The sequence below is a fragment of the Epinephelus lanceolatus genome, chromosome 20 (genome assembly GCF_041903045.1).
Source record: "Epinephelus lanceolatus isolate andai-2023 chromosome 20, ASM4190304v1, whole genome shotgun sequence".
NCBI lineage: Eukaryota > Metazoa > Chordata > Actinopteri > Perciformes > Serranidae > Epinephelus > Epinephelus lanceolatus.
In genome coordinates this window covers 1315900-1333884 of record NC_135753.1, presented here as the reverse complement: position 1 = coordinate 1333884, position 17985 = coordinate 1315900, and the positions used below count along the sequence as shown (strand labels likewise).

General features: G+C 46.3%; 1 protein-coding gene across 1 annotated transcript in view; it reads right to left on the bottom strand.

Annotated features, from left to right (window-relative positions):
- Window positions 1–1304: 1304 nt before the first annotated feature.
- LOC144458931 (uncharacterized) overlaps window positions 1305–17985 on the bottom strand; it is a 131911-nt gene continuing 115230 nt past the window's right edge. The window contains exon 6 of the mRNA XM_078162781.1: window positions 1305–4615. The gene's annotated coding sequence lies outside the window, so the exon portion shown is untranslated. The remainder of the gene's footprint in view (window positions 4616–17985) is intronic.

The window sequence follows — 17985 nt, the reverse complement described above, 5'->3', positions numbered from 1 at the left end:
AATTCATAAGTCATTTCAATGAATAAAGTCTTGAATGAGAAACATCAACATCAAAGTGGCCGACTGCCGCATCAGCGCAATTCTGTTCCAAATGAGCGATACAAGCGTCTGTACAGGTGAGTGTACTAACCGGACCTCCCAGGTGATAGTCGGTGCCCATAAACTTTTCTTTCTTTTCAGGGTGACGATGATGAATTTGCTGCTTCCCAAGTTGTTGTGCAAGAAGCTCCAAGTCTCCAGGTGAGATCTGGTTTTTACTTGTATAGTGACTATCCTGCCCTCCTGTAATCACTCTGCATGGGTGTGAGAGACTGTTTTTGACACACTCTTGATAACAAAACAGCTCTCCATGCTGTTGCTCAAGTTCGGGCGGTGTTCCCATGTAATAGTCGAAAAGTTAGAACAAAAACATGACTTGATTAATGAGCTTGATTATGATGTGATGCTGCTGGAAAACAAAAGGAGTGAGTGAGCGAGTGAGCGGTATAAACCGCATGACCTTCCACCCCATGCCTTGCCAGACCACCTACACCTGTGCTTATAAAGAATCCCTACACTGCCACCCATGGAGACCTGACATAACTGTGAGACAGACAAATAAATCCCTCTGGGGTCTAGCGGATAATTGGCTGTTTTTGACTACTTTTCATTTTACCTTTAAATTTCACCTTAAAAAACTGTTTACCTTGCCTTGTTTGGTATCATTCTTTTCAGCACAACCTCACCTGTGTGACTTTACAGTTATTTTTTCATTTTGACATACTATATTAACACACTGGACCTAAAATCACAAAAAAAACATAAAATCCGAGTAGGAAAAGTTTGATTTTTTACTGTGAAAACCACATACATGTCTAACGAACCATTTTTGGAACTTGGAATAGAAATATAAATTGTAAACTTCAAAAACATATGTCCTAATTTAGCAAACAACAACGTTATTATATAACTATTTACATTAAAATGCAAGCAATGCCTCAGGCGTTTTTTGAACAACTATTTACAAAACAATCAGATGCCACACAAATTATTTGTGCCACTCTGAAAAACAGTTCCTGTCCACCACAACACACTACAGGAGGAGGACACAACAGGAGGACACAGGAGGAGTATCACTCAGCGGAGAGCAGCGGAGATCCGGACCTGGTGGGCGTGCCCTGCCACACCGTCCGCTCCTCTGTGCGGACCTCCGAGTACCGCTCAATGCGGTCGTTGGAGGCTCATTTTCCTCTCTCCTCTTCCAAAACACACTACACCACACACTAACTATACACTCCAAACACGCTAAATGTCACAAATCCCAACTCTATCTATGATCGCGATCGCTGTCTCTCTCGCTGCCGTCACTCCCACAACTTTCCCCTCTTCCCCAGCAACAAATGATGTGTGTTGCCATACAATTTTGTGATTGGTTGACGTGGTGCATTTTTCAACCAATAGGAAAGGGGGTGTCGTTTTTGGTTTTTTTTGCTGTTGTTGCCTTCAGCACTTTCGTCAGGCCGAATGGCCCGTTTTTACCGTTTCTTCCTGCACCAAACGCAGATCAAACGTGACAACAATATTCAGGAAAATCATGGCGTTTATTATTTATCATAAGTCCGGTTTTATATGGACTATCAAGACGATTTAAAAAGTGGTACAAAGTTTGAAGTTTGCACGTTCCACACAAAATGAAACGGGGACTCAGCGAGGCTGTGTGTTGGTGCTACGTCGTCTCAAATTGGTCACGTGATTTTGACGCACCGGCGCGGTTGTGGACTGCAGAGGGATAAGCAGATGTGGCTCCTATAATTGTCATACTCTACATACAGAAAATAAGCATGCAGAGGATTGTATCTTCATACTAATATGCAACAAGTCCACAAAACCCTTACACAGTATCGTTTGAGAAGGCTTACTCGACACACTCACAAAGACACAGAGAGAACATGGCAGCGACTCCAACCGTATCACAGACGGATAGCGCAGCAGAGCTAACGAGCATTAAAATGCTGCTGCATGGCATTGCGTCCGATATGAGTGGGCTAAAGTCTGGCATGGATGCAGTCCAAACAGCGGTGGAGAAGCCAGGAGCTCAACTGACTGAAGCTGAGACCTGAATTTCAGCCCTAGAAGATCAAGGCCAAAGCCGGGGAGCCACTGCAGTCAAAAACATTGCCCAACTCCAGGAGAAAATATTTACTTCAAAGACGCCGGCCGCCATAATAATATTCGTATAGTTGGAATAGTGGAAGGCTCCGAAGGACGAGACATGCAAAGGTTTGTGCAGAAGCTTCTCGCTGAGGCACTGGATATTGAAGTGAATACGGATTTCAAAATTGAACACGCCCATAGAGCAGGTCAGCGTGGTAACAGGGACCAGTATGTCCTGGTATGTTTCCTGAGGTTCGGAGTGATGTGGCAAAAGTCAATGCCTGAAGCTGGGCCAGTTGGCTCCAGGCCTCACCTTCAGCTTCTTTGGTTGGACTCCCCTTTACTCAGAAAGTATTTTAGAATCAGATGGCTGGTACTCAGAAAATCACTGGAGACACGTAGAATCAGGTGCAACCGAGTTTAATGTGTTCACAAGCAACAACACATACAAGTCATGAGTCAAGCTCTGGAACAAGACTTACGGTAAGTTTCAATCTCTGTGCTCTCCCTTTTATGCTGGTGAAGATTCTGCTGAATCTCCACCTTTTTTCCTTAATCCTTCCCACTTGAGCCAGAACATAATGGTGGCATGGTTTTCCCCTATGCTGAGTCAGATCTTAACTGTGTAATCTTTTCGAGCCACCTGGGTATGATTCATACTGGTGTACCAGGCTGTATCAGTCCGGGCTGGAATTCCCCAAACTTCCCCACCACTATGTTCGAGCCAAGTTTCATTTTATTTTTTAAAAATATTGAATCCTAGGTACTTTCCATTTTAGTCCCAAGTGCTTACATGTAGTACCCCATGGCATGTGCAGTGGCTGCTGTACCGCTCACCACCTGGTGACATTGGATTTTAGCTTTCTCTGTAGTTTTGCACATCTTTGTGTTCCAAGTCCGATTAGTTCTAACATGTGAAGCTATCGTACCTGCACTGGATCAGCTCATCCGCTTCTTGGGTGCTATTACTGAGGGTGGAGTTTTCTAACAAGTAATCTATGGATCCCCGTGCCACACAAAATGGGAACACAATGTCTCTTGCCAAATGCACTACCGGGGGTACTTGAAACTGTTTTTTGATTTGATCAGGGGCACCCTTAAGGCTTATTGGGCAAATTTCGCTATCGTTTACGTACCTTGCCTTCCCTGCCGCCATCCACATGGCACACTGTGCAAAACAGGTATCTCGCCGCTCACAATCCTCTATACCTGGGAGGGGCCTGACCATGGGCAGGTCCATCTTTCTGTGACAGGCTATGCACGAGCTGTCGGTTACCTGTTTGGCAGAGTATTCTAACCATTGGTAAAACATGGCTGGTACACTTCTTGGTCTCCTGTTGGGTTTGGGGTCTAGTTTGAGCCACTGTTGAGCTACTTCTAAAGGCACCATATGCTCTGTGCTCGTGTTGGTGCAACCTTTTTTGTCACACCAGACTCTTGCTGTTACCATACCTTCAGCACTACATTGTAGTCCTAAAGACTGGCCATGCAACCTGATGTTTCCTGGGCCCTCCACCAATACATTGTCATAAGCATGCGACTTATAATAGGTTAACTGCACTATCTCCTTTCTGGGTATCTTTCCCTGTTTTGCGGCCATGGTTCCTAATGCGACTAAGCAGTTCTCTATCTGTTTCTGATTCTGCCCACCTTGTTCTGCTCCCTCACTTTGGCTTATCCCTGCCATGACAAGCAATAGTGTTAGTAGCACTGTAGCAATTGCTCCTGCCTTAACCCTCCCCTCTGTTTTGGCCTGACCCTCTCCCTGCCTGGGGCCTCCTCGCTATTTGGTCTACTAGGGTGCTGGTCCCTCTCCTGGGTCTGTTTCTGAGCTTTCTTTGCCTTCTGGCGCGCCTGCTTCTGAGCTAGGGCTTTCTTCTTCTGCTGCTGCTGCTTCCTCAACTTCCTCTGCTCTCTCTGCCCCTTTGCTCTCATCAGCATCCCTATGGCAGGTGCCAGGTGATGACTCATGAGTCTCATTGCTAGCCACTGTGGAGGGGGTGCTCCCTTCCGAGGTACTCTCTGATGATACCCTCCCTGGGAGCGACCCACTGCTGTTGCTCTGGGCTCCGTTCGGGTCCCATCTGGCCGCCAAACGTAAGGATCGCCTTGTCCCATGCTCCTGCGGGGAGGCATCGCCTTCCCCTTCCGGATGACCCCCTACTCCCCTAGAGGCGGCTTTGCCTTCCCCTTGTGGCTCAGAGGGAGTTGTTCTCCGTCTGGCCCTGGGTTGGGGTATAGGTCTCCGGGTTGTGCTCTGCAGCAGCAGTGGTTAAAATGAAACCAAACGTCCTTACCTTCGACTTTCAGGGCTGTTGGGGTTGCTAATACAACCTTGTATGGGCCTTCCCTTCTTGGCTGGTCCCACTTTCTTTTGAACACCTTGACGTATACCCACTCTCCTGGGAGTATTCTTTGAAGGTCCTCCGGGATCTCAACCCCTCTGTCTTCCGTGGCCCCCTTCACCTGCTGGTATGTGGTCCTGTGGATACGAGTCAGATTTCGTAAGTAATCAAACATTTCATTTTGCAGTTGTTCCAATGGGGGCCCTTTGTAGGGACCCCATTGGCTATTTTTGTTTTCAAAATGCCATTAGCTCTTTCTACTGCTCCCTGTGACTGGGGGTGGTAAATGCAGCCAAATGTTTGTTTGATGCCTAACTGCTTCAATGTCTCCTGTATCACGTTAGATACAAAATGTTTACCATTATCTGACGATATGGTATCTGGCATCCCGAATCGTGGAAAAACTTCTTGGCAAAGAAACTTTGCGACTGTCCTGTGGTCCTAGCATGCAGTGGCTGTTGCCTCCACCCATCTGCTGTATCTGCATATGACTACTAAGACATATCTCATTCCCCTTACTCTAGAGTGCGGTCCCATGTCTATGTAGTCTAACATGAGGTGTCTGAAGGGACTGTCTGGGGGTGGGATGTGAGCCAGTGGAGCCGTGAAAACTTTTTTGATATTGTACCTTGCGCAGTGTTTGCATTCACTTAGAACTCTGTCTACTGTGGCAGCCATAAATGGTGACCACCATACTGCTTGCAACCGTCGTAGGATCTCCCCCCTTGCACAATGGTCACTACCATGCGCCCAAATAATTGCATGTCTTAACAACAAGGTGGGCAAGACAAAATGGCCATGACTACTCTTCCAAATGCCATTTGCTGGACCTCCGTGACTGGTCTGATGGCACCTCTTTTAACCCATAGCTGTTTTTCAGCTTCACTAACTGTTTTCGGTGGCTATGAGAGATGATAGAGTGGTGAGGGGAGCACAGTCTTCTATGGTTAGTATGGGTGCGATTACGGTACCCACCGCTGCCTGTTTGGCAGCTGCATCAGCTAAGTTATTGCCCTTAGCTCTTAGAGAGTCAGTTGTTTGATGGGCTGGGCATTTGATTATAGCTAAAGCTGTGGGAAGGAACATGGCTTCTAGCAAGTCAAGGATGGCATCCCCATGAGTGACAGGAGTGCCATCGGCTCTGCGGAAACCTCTCTGCTTCCAAAGGTTGGCACGAACATGGCATACACCATAGGCATATGCTGAGTCTGTGTAGACATTCAATGATTTTCCCTCTCGCAGTTTGCATGCTGCTATCAAAGCTTTTATCTCTGCGAGTTGGGCTAAGCATGGCTGAGCAAGTTTACATGATTGTATTGTCATGAAGGTTTGGTCAGTATTGTTGAGTTGGACAATGCCGTAGCCTGCATGGCTACCTGTGGCGTCTCAAAAACAAGAACCATCAACAAACAATGTAAGGTCAGCTGGAATTGGTTGGTTATGCAAATCTTCTTGAGCTCGCATGAATTTCTCCGTATCATGAAGAAAATCATGTGGCATATCTTCTGTTGGTAGTACCATTTTTGTAGCCAGGTTAAATGGGGTCTAGGGGGTAATTGGCCGTTTTTGACTAGTTTTCATTTTACCTTTAAATTTCACCTTAAAAAAACTGTTTACCTTGCCTTGTTTGGTATCATTCTTTTCAGCACAACCTCACCTGTGTGACTTTACAGTTATTTTTTCATTTTGACATACTGTATTAACACACTGGACCTAAAATCACATAAAAAACATAAAATCCGAGTAGGAAAAAGTTAGATTTTTTACTGTGAAAACCACAAACATGTCTAACGAACCATTTGTGTAACTTAGAATAAAAATATAAATTGTAAACTTCAAAAACATATGTCCTAATTTAGCAAACAACACCGTTATATATAACTATTTACATTAAAATGCAAGCAATGCCTCAGGCGTTTACAAAACAATCAGATGTCACACAAATTATTTGTCAAAGGGAAAAATGCCAGCACTCACAAATGTCCTTTTGGTAAATTTAATAAACCAACTTGGGTGGCAGTACCAGAAACACAGACATTTTGACAGAAAGTCTTTTTCATAGAAGAAGACTTTCTGTCAAAATGTCTGTGTTTGTCGCTGTTTTTGGCCATGCACCTTTCTAGGGGATTTATTTTGAGAGTGCTTGCTTTTCTCCTACGTGATCTTACACAAATTATTCGTGCCACTCTGAAAAACAGTTCCTGTCCACCACAACACACTACAGGAGGAGGACACAACAGTAGGACAACAGGAGGAGTGACACACACTGTGTGGCTCTGCTGCCTGAGCAAACGGAGATCCGGACCTGCTGGGCGTGCCCTGCCACACCGTCCGCTCCTCTGTGCGGACCTCCGAGTACCGCTCAATGCGGTCGTTGGAGGCTCATTTTCCTCTCTCCTCTTCCAAAACACACTACACCACACACTAACTATACACTCCAAACACGCTAAACGTCACAAATCCCAACTCTATCTGTGATCGCGATCGCGGTCTCTCTCGCTGCCGTCACTCCCACAACTTCCCCCTCTTCCCCAGCAACAAATGATGTGTGTTGCCATACAATTTTGTGATTGGTTGACGTGGTGCATTTTTCAACCAATAGGAAAGGGGGTGTCGTTTTTTTTGTTTTTTTTGCTGTTGCCTTCAGCACTTTCGTCGGGCCGAACAGCCCGCTTTTACCGTTTCTTCCTGCATCAAACGCGGATCAAACGTGACAAAAATATTCAGGAAAATCATGGCGTTTATTATTTATCATAAGTCCGGTTTTATATGGCCTATCAAGACGATTTAAAAAGTGGTACAAAGTTTGAAGTTTGCACTTTCCACACAAAATGAAATGGAGACTCAGCGAGGCTGCGTGTTGCTGCTACGTCGTCTCAAATCGGTCACGTGATTTTGACGCGCCGGCGCGGTTCTGGACCGCAGAGGGTTAATGATGGTACAACGTTGAATGTTGAGTTCAGGAGTGGATAATATGACCTCATAGCCCGTGCGTCGGGCTTGTGTTAAAACGAATCTTGGACCTGTCAGTAGGGCATGCAGCTGGTGAGATGTATACAGAGTTACAGGATGTCCCATTGTCAGTGACGATGCTTTTTGGAATGCAAAAACAGCCACTGCTAACCCCTGATAACAAGGAGGCAATCCTGCCTCGATGTTATCCAGCTTGGTGCTGTAATATGTCAATGGCTGCTTTCCCGTGGGTGTGTTTTGCATTAGCACGCAAAGCTGGAGCGGACTGCATGTCTACCTTTAGAGCTTGAAACGCACCTTCTGCTTCCTCTGTCCAAGCTAACTGTGCTGTATTATTTGTTTGTCCTGCTGCCCTTATCAGAGCCCTAAGTGCTGGCATAGTCACAAATCCACGGTCGACTGTATCCTGTCACGCCCAGAAAAGACAGCATCTGGCCCACCGTTTGCGGTTGTGGGGCCTTGATCACTGCTTCTAGCTGAGATGGTGCAATACATCTCTACTCAGCCTTCTGCCCAAGTACTCTACTGATTGCTGGCAAAATTGCAATTTATCCTTACTAACCTTATGCCCCCCCTCTGCCAGAGCTTTGAGCACTGCAATAGAGTCTTTTTGACATTGTTCCTTTGTAGAACTACAGACAAGCAAATCATCTGCATATTGCAATACCGTGCTTGGCACGGCCAAATGTGCTAGGTCTTGTGTCAACACACGGTTAAAGATTGAAGGGCTGTCAGAAAAACCTTGAGGAAGTCTACAGTAAGTGTATTGCTGGTCTTCATATGTGAACACAAACAGATACTGAGAATATGGATGTAGAGGCACGCTGAAAAAAGCAGAACACAAATCAATGACTGTGTGCCACTGGGTATCCGGTGGTATGTTTGAAAGCAAAGTGTGTGGATCTGGGACATGTGGTGTCTCTACATCCACCACTGTGTTAACAGCTCTTAGGTCATGTACTAGGCGATAGTCTGTTGAATTTGGTTTTCTGAAGGGAAAGATTGGTGTGTTGCAGGGGCTCCTGGATTTAACCAAGACTCCCGCCTCCACCAGTCCTCTGATCATTGGCCTGATACCGTCAATAGCATACTGCTTGAGAGGATACTGTCTTTGGTATGGCAGATTAATGTATGGCTTCAATGTGATATGAACAGGATCGGATGATTTAATCAGCCCTACATCTGTCTTATGAGCTGTCCACAACTATTGTGGATCTTGGCTTAGCAACTGCTCATGTTCGGCTGCAACTACCATATGTGTGGGTGTGCTTCCATCTACCAGTACTTTATCTGCAACTGCCTCATCACCTACCTTGACTGAGATTCTGATGTATTGCTTATCTTTAGAAATGTGGATGTATTTGTTTTTGGTGGGTAACCACTCTAGCATCTGCAGCGCATACTTCACCGTAGGACCCAGATGATGAGACTCATAACCCTCCGCCACTAACAGTGTGACGTGTGGTGTGGAATTTGGCACTTGGAAGCACCCAGACAAATCTTCTGGGAGGCGGACGGCTGCGGCAGCGCCCTGTGGTCCCAAGTATATGTCTTCGCTTGTGACCAGACATGGTTTTCTGTTGAGTACTGCATCCCAACATTCTTGATAATCTACGTGAGTCTGATCTGCATAGTACATGAGCGTGCAGTGCAGTGGTAGAGTGGGAGTATGTGCTGTGTCAAAGTGTAACCTGACCCACGATTCCCACTCAGTCCAGGCCTGTTTGAGATAGGACTCTTCTGGTGTAAATTGAAGCCAATAGACCAGTGCTTGCTGTGTTTCCACTGTGTCTTGGAGCAGCTGTGGCATCATGCTTTGCGGGGGGTCCTCAGGGAAGTCCAAATATAGTCCATCTTGAGTATACATGATCTTAGCCTTGAGTGGACACAATATGTCTCTTCCCAATAGGTTTAATGGAGTATGGGCCGAATAAAGCAAGGGTGCGAGTATGACTTTTCCTGCAATGATCATTGGAATGGGCTCCGTAAGTGGTATCACCTGTGATTTCCCAGAGAAGCCTACTGTTTTTATGGATGAGTTGGAGAGGGGGAACCTGGAGCCTTCTTTCCCAATGCATGTGTCGGGCTAGACTACTATTATGAGTTGTCCAACAACGCCACCAAGGGTTCAAAGAGTATAGGGACTCTATAGGATTAAAGTACGCACCTTTTTTTTTTATAAAGCCAGGTTCTCAAGGGAGAGCAGTGTATGGTTCACCAAGGATAAAGACAGCATCAGCCAGACAATAATTTATTTTACAAATGCACGACTAAAAGCCACAAATTGTCTGTTAAAACCAAGGGATTAAATATACTTCTTTTTTAGCAGGTCTGGCACTAAAATACAAAATAAAAACAGTTAAAACATAGCCAGTAAAACACAATAAAACAGCCTTAGGCCACACCATAAAAGCTAAACAGAGGCCCCAGAATGATAAAAAAAAAAATGTAATAAAATGTATGTATTACAATACATAGTCCAAAGCGTGTCGTTTGCTACCAATCCGTCCTCCAACTGCTACCCAGCCGTCAAACCCACAGTCCAACCAGTCGTCCCCCGCCGCTGCAGCTGCCTCACGTCGCTGCTTCCGAGCATATCTTCGTAATCCTACCGGTAGAAGAGACTGGGCAGTGCCAATTCACAACACACAGGTATACGTCACAGTTACTACTGCTACTGCCACTGCACTTATCTATAGTGCAGGAAGTCACCACTAGCTCGGTATTAGCTTTTAGCACAACTGTTGTATCAGAGCACGTTTACTCACACGTCCGGGCTGAGGCTCCAGCCCCTGCCCGACAACCCTAGTATCTGGCCGTAGATACAACAGTGGGTCTACTCATTCCCAGCCCACGTCTTCCGACCTCTGGCGAAACACCCCGTCGTCCCGCTGCAGATTCACTGCCACCTGCTGTCCATCGTTCTTTTCAATCAAGCAATTACCACTGAGGTGTGCACTATGGCAGAAAAGACACTACATAAAAAGCTACAGTCCAACTCAATTTAACACACTCAAAATGAAAACGCAGCAACTAATAAATATACATGCAAAATATGCAAAAAAGGAATTACACATGCAAACATAATGAAGAAACAAACTAATAGCAAATATACATGCAACAAATAATCAAATAAAATACTCTGCCGTGTGACTAGGGTTGGGATCCGGATCCGGTTCCTTTTTGGAACCGGGTCTATCACATTTGGAGTAACGGTTCCTGCAAACGGTTCCTAGATTGTAAAAAAAAAACAACGTCACGTGCATTTCCATTAGAGTGCGGCACGGGCTGCATATTTCTGTCCGAACTCGACCGAGCCTGACGTTATTTAATTACTAAAGCACTGAGTTTGTGTCACGCAGTTGTTATGGTTACAGGCTATTTAACAGGCTGGGCGTGCACCGTGGGTGCTCCGCGAGAGGGAGACCTCCGTGTTTGAGACGGAAGCGGGCGGCGGGAGGTCCGAGGCTTCCAGCGAGGAGAGAGGGAGAAATATAACAAAATAAGGTAAAATAGGAAAACTCGTCTCCCTCTTTTATTTTATTTTCAGCGTTTAATCAAGGCGGAGGCGGGCAGCGGGAGGTCCGAGGCTTCCAGCGAGGGGAGAGGTAGAAACAATCAGCCAGTGTGTGTGTGTGTTCTGTTCAGGTGTTGTCACGTAAATAACAGTGCCCAAGCATGAATGCATATAAGTATTTTTTATTACATTGCTGTGGTTAATTTGAGGTAATAGTGTTACTGTAGAAATCAGAGAATCACTTTTTGTTGTTATATATTCTCAGGGAGATGATACAAGCTCTAAATCTGAAATAGCCGACACACCACACACAGATGTGTATTTTCATCTAATTGTACTGTGCAACAGTTAGAATAAAGTTTTTGTATTTGTATGATTGCATTTGTGTTTATTATATACTTGTTTAAGTATAGCAGGTATAATGAATATAATGTAGGAATCGGTAAGAGGAATCGGACCGTTAAGAAGGAATCAGTAAGGAATCAGAATCGTTAAAATCCTAACGAGTCCCAACCCTACTTGTGACACATGAATACGTAGCACCTGTGTCTACCATGAAAGGGTATTCACGTTCGTGTATGACAACAGGTATGGTTGGTTCGTCATGTGGCTGCAACGAGATGACTCGTGACATTAGTTCCCTCTCTGGCTCCTCTGGGCAGCCCTACCACAGGCGCCCTTGCTGCGTGCTGGGCCAGTTCTCTGCTGGACCCGTCCATGGGTTGACAGAGCATTCCCTTCGTCGGTGGCCTGGTTGACCACATCCCCAGCACATGTTGTCTGGTGCAGCAGGATTTGCTCCAGGATAACCTGTGCCCATTTCTTGTGGGCCTGGTGGGTGACAGGGTGCGGTCTGCTGGTAGGCCTGCGGCTGGGGTGGCTAGTGGGCCGATTGGAAGGTTGGGCCCCCTCTCCATCCTCCACGAATTGCTGTACCTCCCCTAAGTCCGCCCCATCCCCATCCCCTTGGGGGCCGCTGGCTGTTGTTTCTCAGTGCTTGGCATGGGTAGTAGTAGTGGTGATGTGTATTGACAGGGCTGGCATATTCTGTTGCATTCGGATCTGTGGGGGCTGTTTGTTCAGCCATTTGGGGCGTCAGCTGGTGTTGGACAGGTTGAGGAGCTGCCTGGTTTGCCATGATGATGGGAGCTTGAATTTTTGTTTTCTCTTTTTCTTTTTTGGCAAGCTTGCTCAGTTCTCCCAATTGTAGCTGTGTCAGCTTGTTGGCCAGTTGTTTGTTGTCATCCTCTTGTTTCTTCTTCTCTTTCCTATAGTGTTCCATGTGATGGGCGATATGTTCTGAGAACATTGGCAATTCCATCTTCATCAATCCCACCACGCCATCCAAGCGTCGCTGCACATTCTCAGACATGGCCTTTTTGGCCATCATCTTGAATAGACTTTGGGTTATTTTATTAGCATTCCATGCTTCTCCCGTCTCTTCCTTCCATCTTTGTTGGAAGTTGTGCAGGAACCTGGATGGACATTCGTCATCTTTCAGTGTCTCTCCTTCCAGCTTGGATGGGTCTCTCTCTTCTGGGTATTGTTTCCTCAGCTGCTGCCACACCCTGTTGTGGTGCGTTCCAAAGTCTTCATCATCATATGTGTTGCTAGTCGCTGCATGGCCCAAACGAGCCTCGACAAACATGTCGTGGGTGGTTTGTTTTCCTGCCACATACGTGAGCAGAGCTTTAACGTCCCCCAATGCCAGACGTATGCCAGCTGTGGTCTCTTCTAATGCCATTATCCATTTATCAGCCCCATCCGTGAGGACTGGCAGGCGCTCGGCCAGACCTATCATGTCCATGAAGGGCCATGGCTTGTATTGGGTTCGTCCTGAGGCTCTTGTCAGTATGGGGCACATGTGTCCTGTCTCTGTGTCACTGTCATCATCAGAAAGGGCAGGCAACCTGACTGTCTTTCCTCTTCTGAGAGTCATCCCATTACCACCCTCGCTCAGGTACCCTTTATCTCTTTTTCCTTCACGCCCTCTCCCAGCGAGTGTCTTGCCTGCTGGCTCTGTTATGCTTGTCTCTAGGGTACACTGAAGTTGCACTGTGATGTGCTCTCTGGAGGCGCCTGCTGGGGGCTCACTCTCTCTTTGTTGGGGAGCCTTTGAACTGCCCAATTGTTTCTCCAGTTGGTCTATCTCTTGGGCCATTCGTTGCAGTTTCTGGTCACGTTCTCTCATAGTCTCATCCCAGATTTGTAGTAGGTCTGTCCGCCATACGTCTTCTGGCAGTGACCATCTAGAGGTACCGGCCCTTGGGCATCGGTCCTCACCATCAGTCTGCCGGATGGCAGTTGTTCAGTCTCTGGTCGGCGGTGGGTCAGTGGGAATCCTCCTTCGGCACATCTCGTGGGTCATGTCATCAATTTCCGCCTCTAGGCATTCCAGCCCTATCTGTTTTTCTAGGTCGACCATTGACTTTCTTCTCAGTGCCTCCTCCTCCTTTCGATCCCTCCTGTGCAGCTCAGCTGGGTCTCGCGCTCTTACTGTTGGGGTGCTTGTATTTCTGCAGAACTTGTGGGCTTTAGACCTACCTGTCTTGGGATGCCTCTGCTCACCGTCCTCCATGTGTGGCCCTTTACTTCTCTCCAGTTGTTCTCTGTCTCAGCTGTGGTCCTTGCCATCCTGCTCTGCCACTGCTGCCTCCCTTTGTGGCCCACACTGACTCTCCTTGTCTCAGCATGAGTCCCTTTGCCGTAATATAGGCTCCAGCTCCCTCTCGGGGTCCATTGTCTCGTCTTCTGAGGCTTTGCTGTCAGTTGTCCACTTTTCTTCCTCTGAGTCCGTGTCAGTGGGTGGAAGTGACTGTATTGTCAGTCTACTATGTGGTCTGGCCAGTCTGCGCTTTTTGTTCTTGGGTTCAGTCTTCATCATATCAGCCAGTGTCACTGTAAACTTTCCTTCCAGCTGGCCGTTCATTGCCACTGCTCCTTCCTCCCTCAGTGGGTACTGTCCTGCCTCTGGCTGTGGTGTGTCCTGTGGGTACGGGGGTGGTGCTGCTGGTAGGGATAGTGCCGTGGGTACCACGCCCCTGTGTGTCTGTGGTTCCTCTGTGTGCTCCCTGTCCTCTAGTTGCACCATTTGCTTCCTTCCCCCTGCTTGTCTGAACCACCCCAATACTTCCCTTTCCTTAGCCCTTGTGTTCTTTTTCTTGTAGCTGGCCTTTGTGTCTTTGGCCTCAGTATGTCTCAGTTCTGTCTCCACTTCATCACAGCATGCCAGATTGAAGGTACCATCTTTGGGCCAGCAATTTTTTCCAGATTTTCTTTTGTGCCATTAATCTACACAGCGTTGAATTCAGTTCTTTTGACTGTTGCTGCATTACTACCTCCACAGGGGTTAGGACCCCTTTTTCCATCTTTCCCTGGTTGGCCCCCATGAAGCCCTGTTTAACTTCGCTCGCCCTTGGGATCTCTGGCTGTTTGTCTGTTGCTTTTGTGCGTATTAACACTATTATTTTCCCTACTGTGATAGCAGTTTTATATTTCTTTTCTCTCCACAGGTTATATTTGAGCTTATGTGACCCGTCTCCTTGAGGGACTTTGGTTAAACAGCCAAAAGTTCCTGTCTCCCACTCAACCTTTCTGGGCACGACAACAATTTGCAACCGTGGGGGTGAATCCTACCCCGTCTTGTAGACTTGGTAATATCACCTGGTTCAGAGGAAGCGAAGCTACTGGTCCGCTCTTATAATTGTTGCACAGGTACTGCAGTAGCGGGTCTAGTGAATAGGGAATCCACAAGTCGCGCAAAATTGTCTCCCACGGCACGCCTGGAAATTCCTCCTGTACTTGTCTCAAATTTCTGAATTTAGTGATTAGCCAAAGTTTCAGTCGAATCAGTTGCTCATCCTGCCACTGCTCCACACCGTCGTCATCTATATATGTTCTCTCTAACCAAAAGTGTGTTCTTATACCTCAGGTTTCCACAGAACCTTCTGTTGTGCAGTGTTCCTCAGCCCAAATCTCGTCTTAACTACTGCCTCCCTCTTCCATGTAATTTTATATGATACCCGTTTGCTCCCAGTCTTTATTTTATGTTAGTCTCTCTATTTTAATATTTATCTCATATAAATGTTTTACTGTTTATTTCTACTCTATTTCATCCACCACCTGCTCCACTCCTCTAGTACTGATGTGTCGTTAGTCTGTTGTGTCGTCAGTCTTTATACATTTGTACATTTTCCATTCACTCTTACTATATTTACAACAACTTTATCTATCCCTCTATACAGTTTTACACTTTGTTTGATCGTTGCTGCCATCCCGTAAGGCCCCTTAGCGGCGCGCTCTGTAACTCTGTGTCTTACTTAGATCGCCATCCTGTAGGCCTCTTAGCGATTCGCTTTTTTTCTCTTTTACTGTCGCCGTCCCATAGGCTCCTAGCGACTTCTCTTTAATTCACCTATCAGCATTCTGCCCGTGCAGGCCTGTTCTCTAGTGGAGCACCTCAGCTAGAGGCACCGCAAGACTAACAGCGGTATCCACAGAAGCTTTTATGAATTATCTCTTTCTTTGTTTAAATCACAAAAGTTACTCTTGTCGTCTTGTACACTTCTTACACTTATTTGCAATTACTCTTAACAATGACTCAAATTATATCCCATATTAGTTCAGCTTGTTATAATGCATTCAACACACATTTACTCTTTCCGCACCATGGTCACACCTGTTGCACTAGACTCAGCTGTCTCCAGTGACATTAGTTGTGTCTCAATGTTTCATTAATTTTCAAACAATAATCATATCGTAATTAGGTTCTTTAAGAGAGGAAGTTGCCAAATACCTTTGATCTGGGCGGCACCCGGCACTGCACCCCAGACGCACCTGGTTTAGGCAGAAAAAGGCTCTGCTTACCTTATTTGGTGGCCACCTGTACGTCTGGTGCGCAGTCCAGTGCTCCCGGTCTGATGTCCTCGCCCTCCGACGCTGGCTCGCCACTTGATGTGGCAAAAATCGATGCCTGAAGCCGGGCCAGTTGGCTCCAGGCCTCACCTTCAACTTCTTTGGTTGGATTTGCCTTTACTAAAAAATATTTTAGAATCAGACGGCTGGTACTCAGAAAATCACTGGAGACACGTAGAATCAGGTGCAACTGAGGTTAATGGGTTCACAAGCAACAACACATACAACTCATGAGTCAAGCTCCGGAACAAGACTGAGGTTTCACTCTCTGCGCTCTCCCTTTTATGCCAGTGAAGATTCTGCTGAATCTCCACCTTTTTTCCTTAATCCTTCCCACTTGAGCCAGAACATAACAGGGTTGTCAAAAGTGGTGCCGTAGCATTGTTTCGACCTCTCATTGTTCCGACCGCTCATTAGTCCGACGTCCCGTTGTTCCAATATATGATTATTACTGTATTTGTGTACCATAGAGGATCAGCAACGCAACAAAAGTAGGCTACTGGTCGAGATACAAGTGTCATAGAGAGGAGAGAATGAAACACCATAACCTCCTGTTATTAACTCTGGGGAGCCCTCTGCGGTGCTGAACGGCTCCCAGCAGGCGTACTTCTGCCTTGATGGTGCGCCGCGACTGGCTCTGGGTCAGCTGGGAAAGGCTTGAGGCGAAGCAGGCTCACGGCTTATGTGTTTCCACTTTCTTTTTCATTTTAACCCACACCATGATCTTTTCCTAACCCTAACCAAGTGGTTTTTGTGCCTAAACCTAACCAGACCTTAACCACAGGGCATCATGATGATTTCGGAACAACCAGACTTCGGAACAGTGGGATGTCGGACCAATGGGCTGTCGGAAAAATGGGCAGACCCCGTCAAAAGTATCGATACTCTGAAAAGTATCGATACTCAAATGCTGTATCCGGATACAATACTAATTTACAAAAGTATCGATACTAACAGTGCATGCCACATCAGCGCCTGTCGGGTGCTCGCGACGGGTCCGACAGACATGCGCTGTGCAGGCAGCGTCTGGCAGGCACAGAGCCCTCGCTGCAACCCGGCTTGTTGTTGTCGTTGTGCATGCATGCACACATTTCTGTTGCTGTAATATGGCCAGCGCAGCTGCAGGAGGATCAGAGCAGCCAGTTTTGGTCAAAAATGATAAAGGAAAAAGCACTCTTTGGAAATATTTATTTAAGTGAACACAGCATGCTGCAGACGGCAGGTACAGCCCCTCCCCTCACTAGCAGCTGAGCAGCTGGTGTCGCCAGCAAAAAATATAACTAACGTTAATGTGGAAGCTAAGCAGAAAACTTTAGCAGTCATGCCCATCTTTAACATTAATAGACAATGTTAGTTTAACAGGACAACACAATTACAGTACAGGCCAAAAGTTTGGACACACCTTCTCATTCAATGCGTTTTCTTTATTTTCATGACTATTTACATTGTAGATTCTCACTGAAGGCATCAAAACTATGAATGAACACATGTGGAGTTATGTACTTAACAAAAAAAGGTGAAATAACTGAAAACATGTTTTATATTCTAGTTTCTTCAAAATAGCCACCCTTTGCTCTGATTACTGCTTTGCACACTCTTGGCATTCTCTCCATGAGCTTCAAGAGGTAGTCACCTGAAATGGTTTTCCAACAGTCTTGAAGGAGTTCCCAGAGGTGTTTAGCACTTGTTGGCCCCTTTGCCTTCACTCTGCGGTCCAGCTCACCCCAAACCATCACGATTGGGTTCAGGTCCGGTGACTGGTTCAGGTCCGGTGTCTGGTGACCGCAGCACTCCATCACTCTCCTTCTTGGTCAAGTTATGTTAACTGTAAAGTCACAGATTGAAGCTGAAAAAACGTTTGGTTTCTCCCGTAACCCCTGGTTCTCTGATCACATAGTGAGGTAGAAACAGGAACGAAAATATGGTGCCAATTCACCAGAAGCACAGAAAATAAACAGGGCTGTAGATAAATACATTTGTATGGACAGATCTTGTTTCTGGTTGTTATTTATTTTGGGGGGATTTTTTGTTGTTATCATTGATGTTACTGTTCTGATCTTTATTTAAAAAATGACATGCCTCTTAATTTTTTGCTGCTGTATC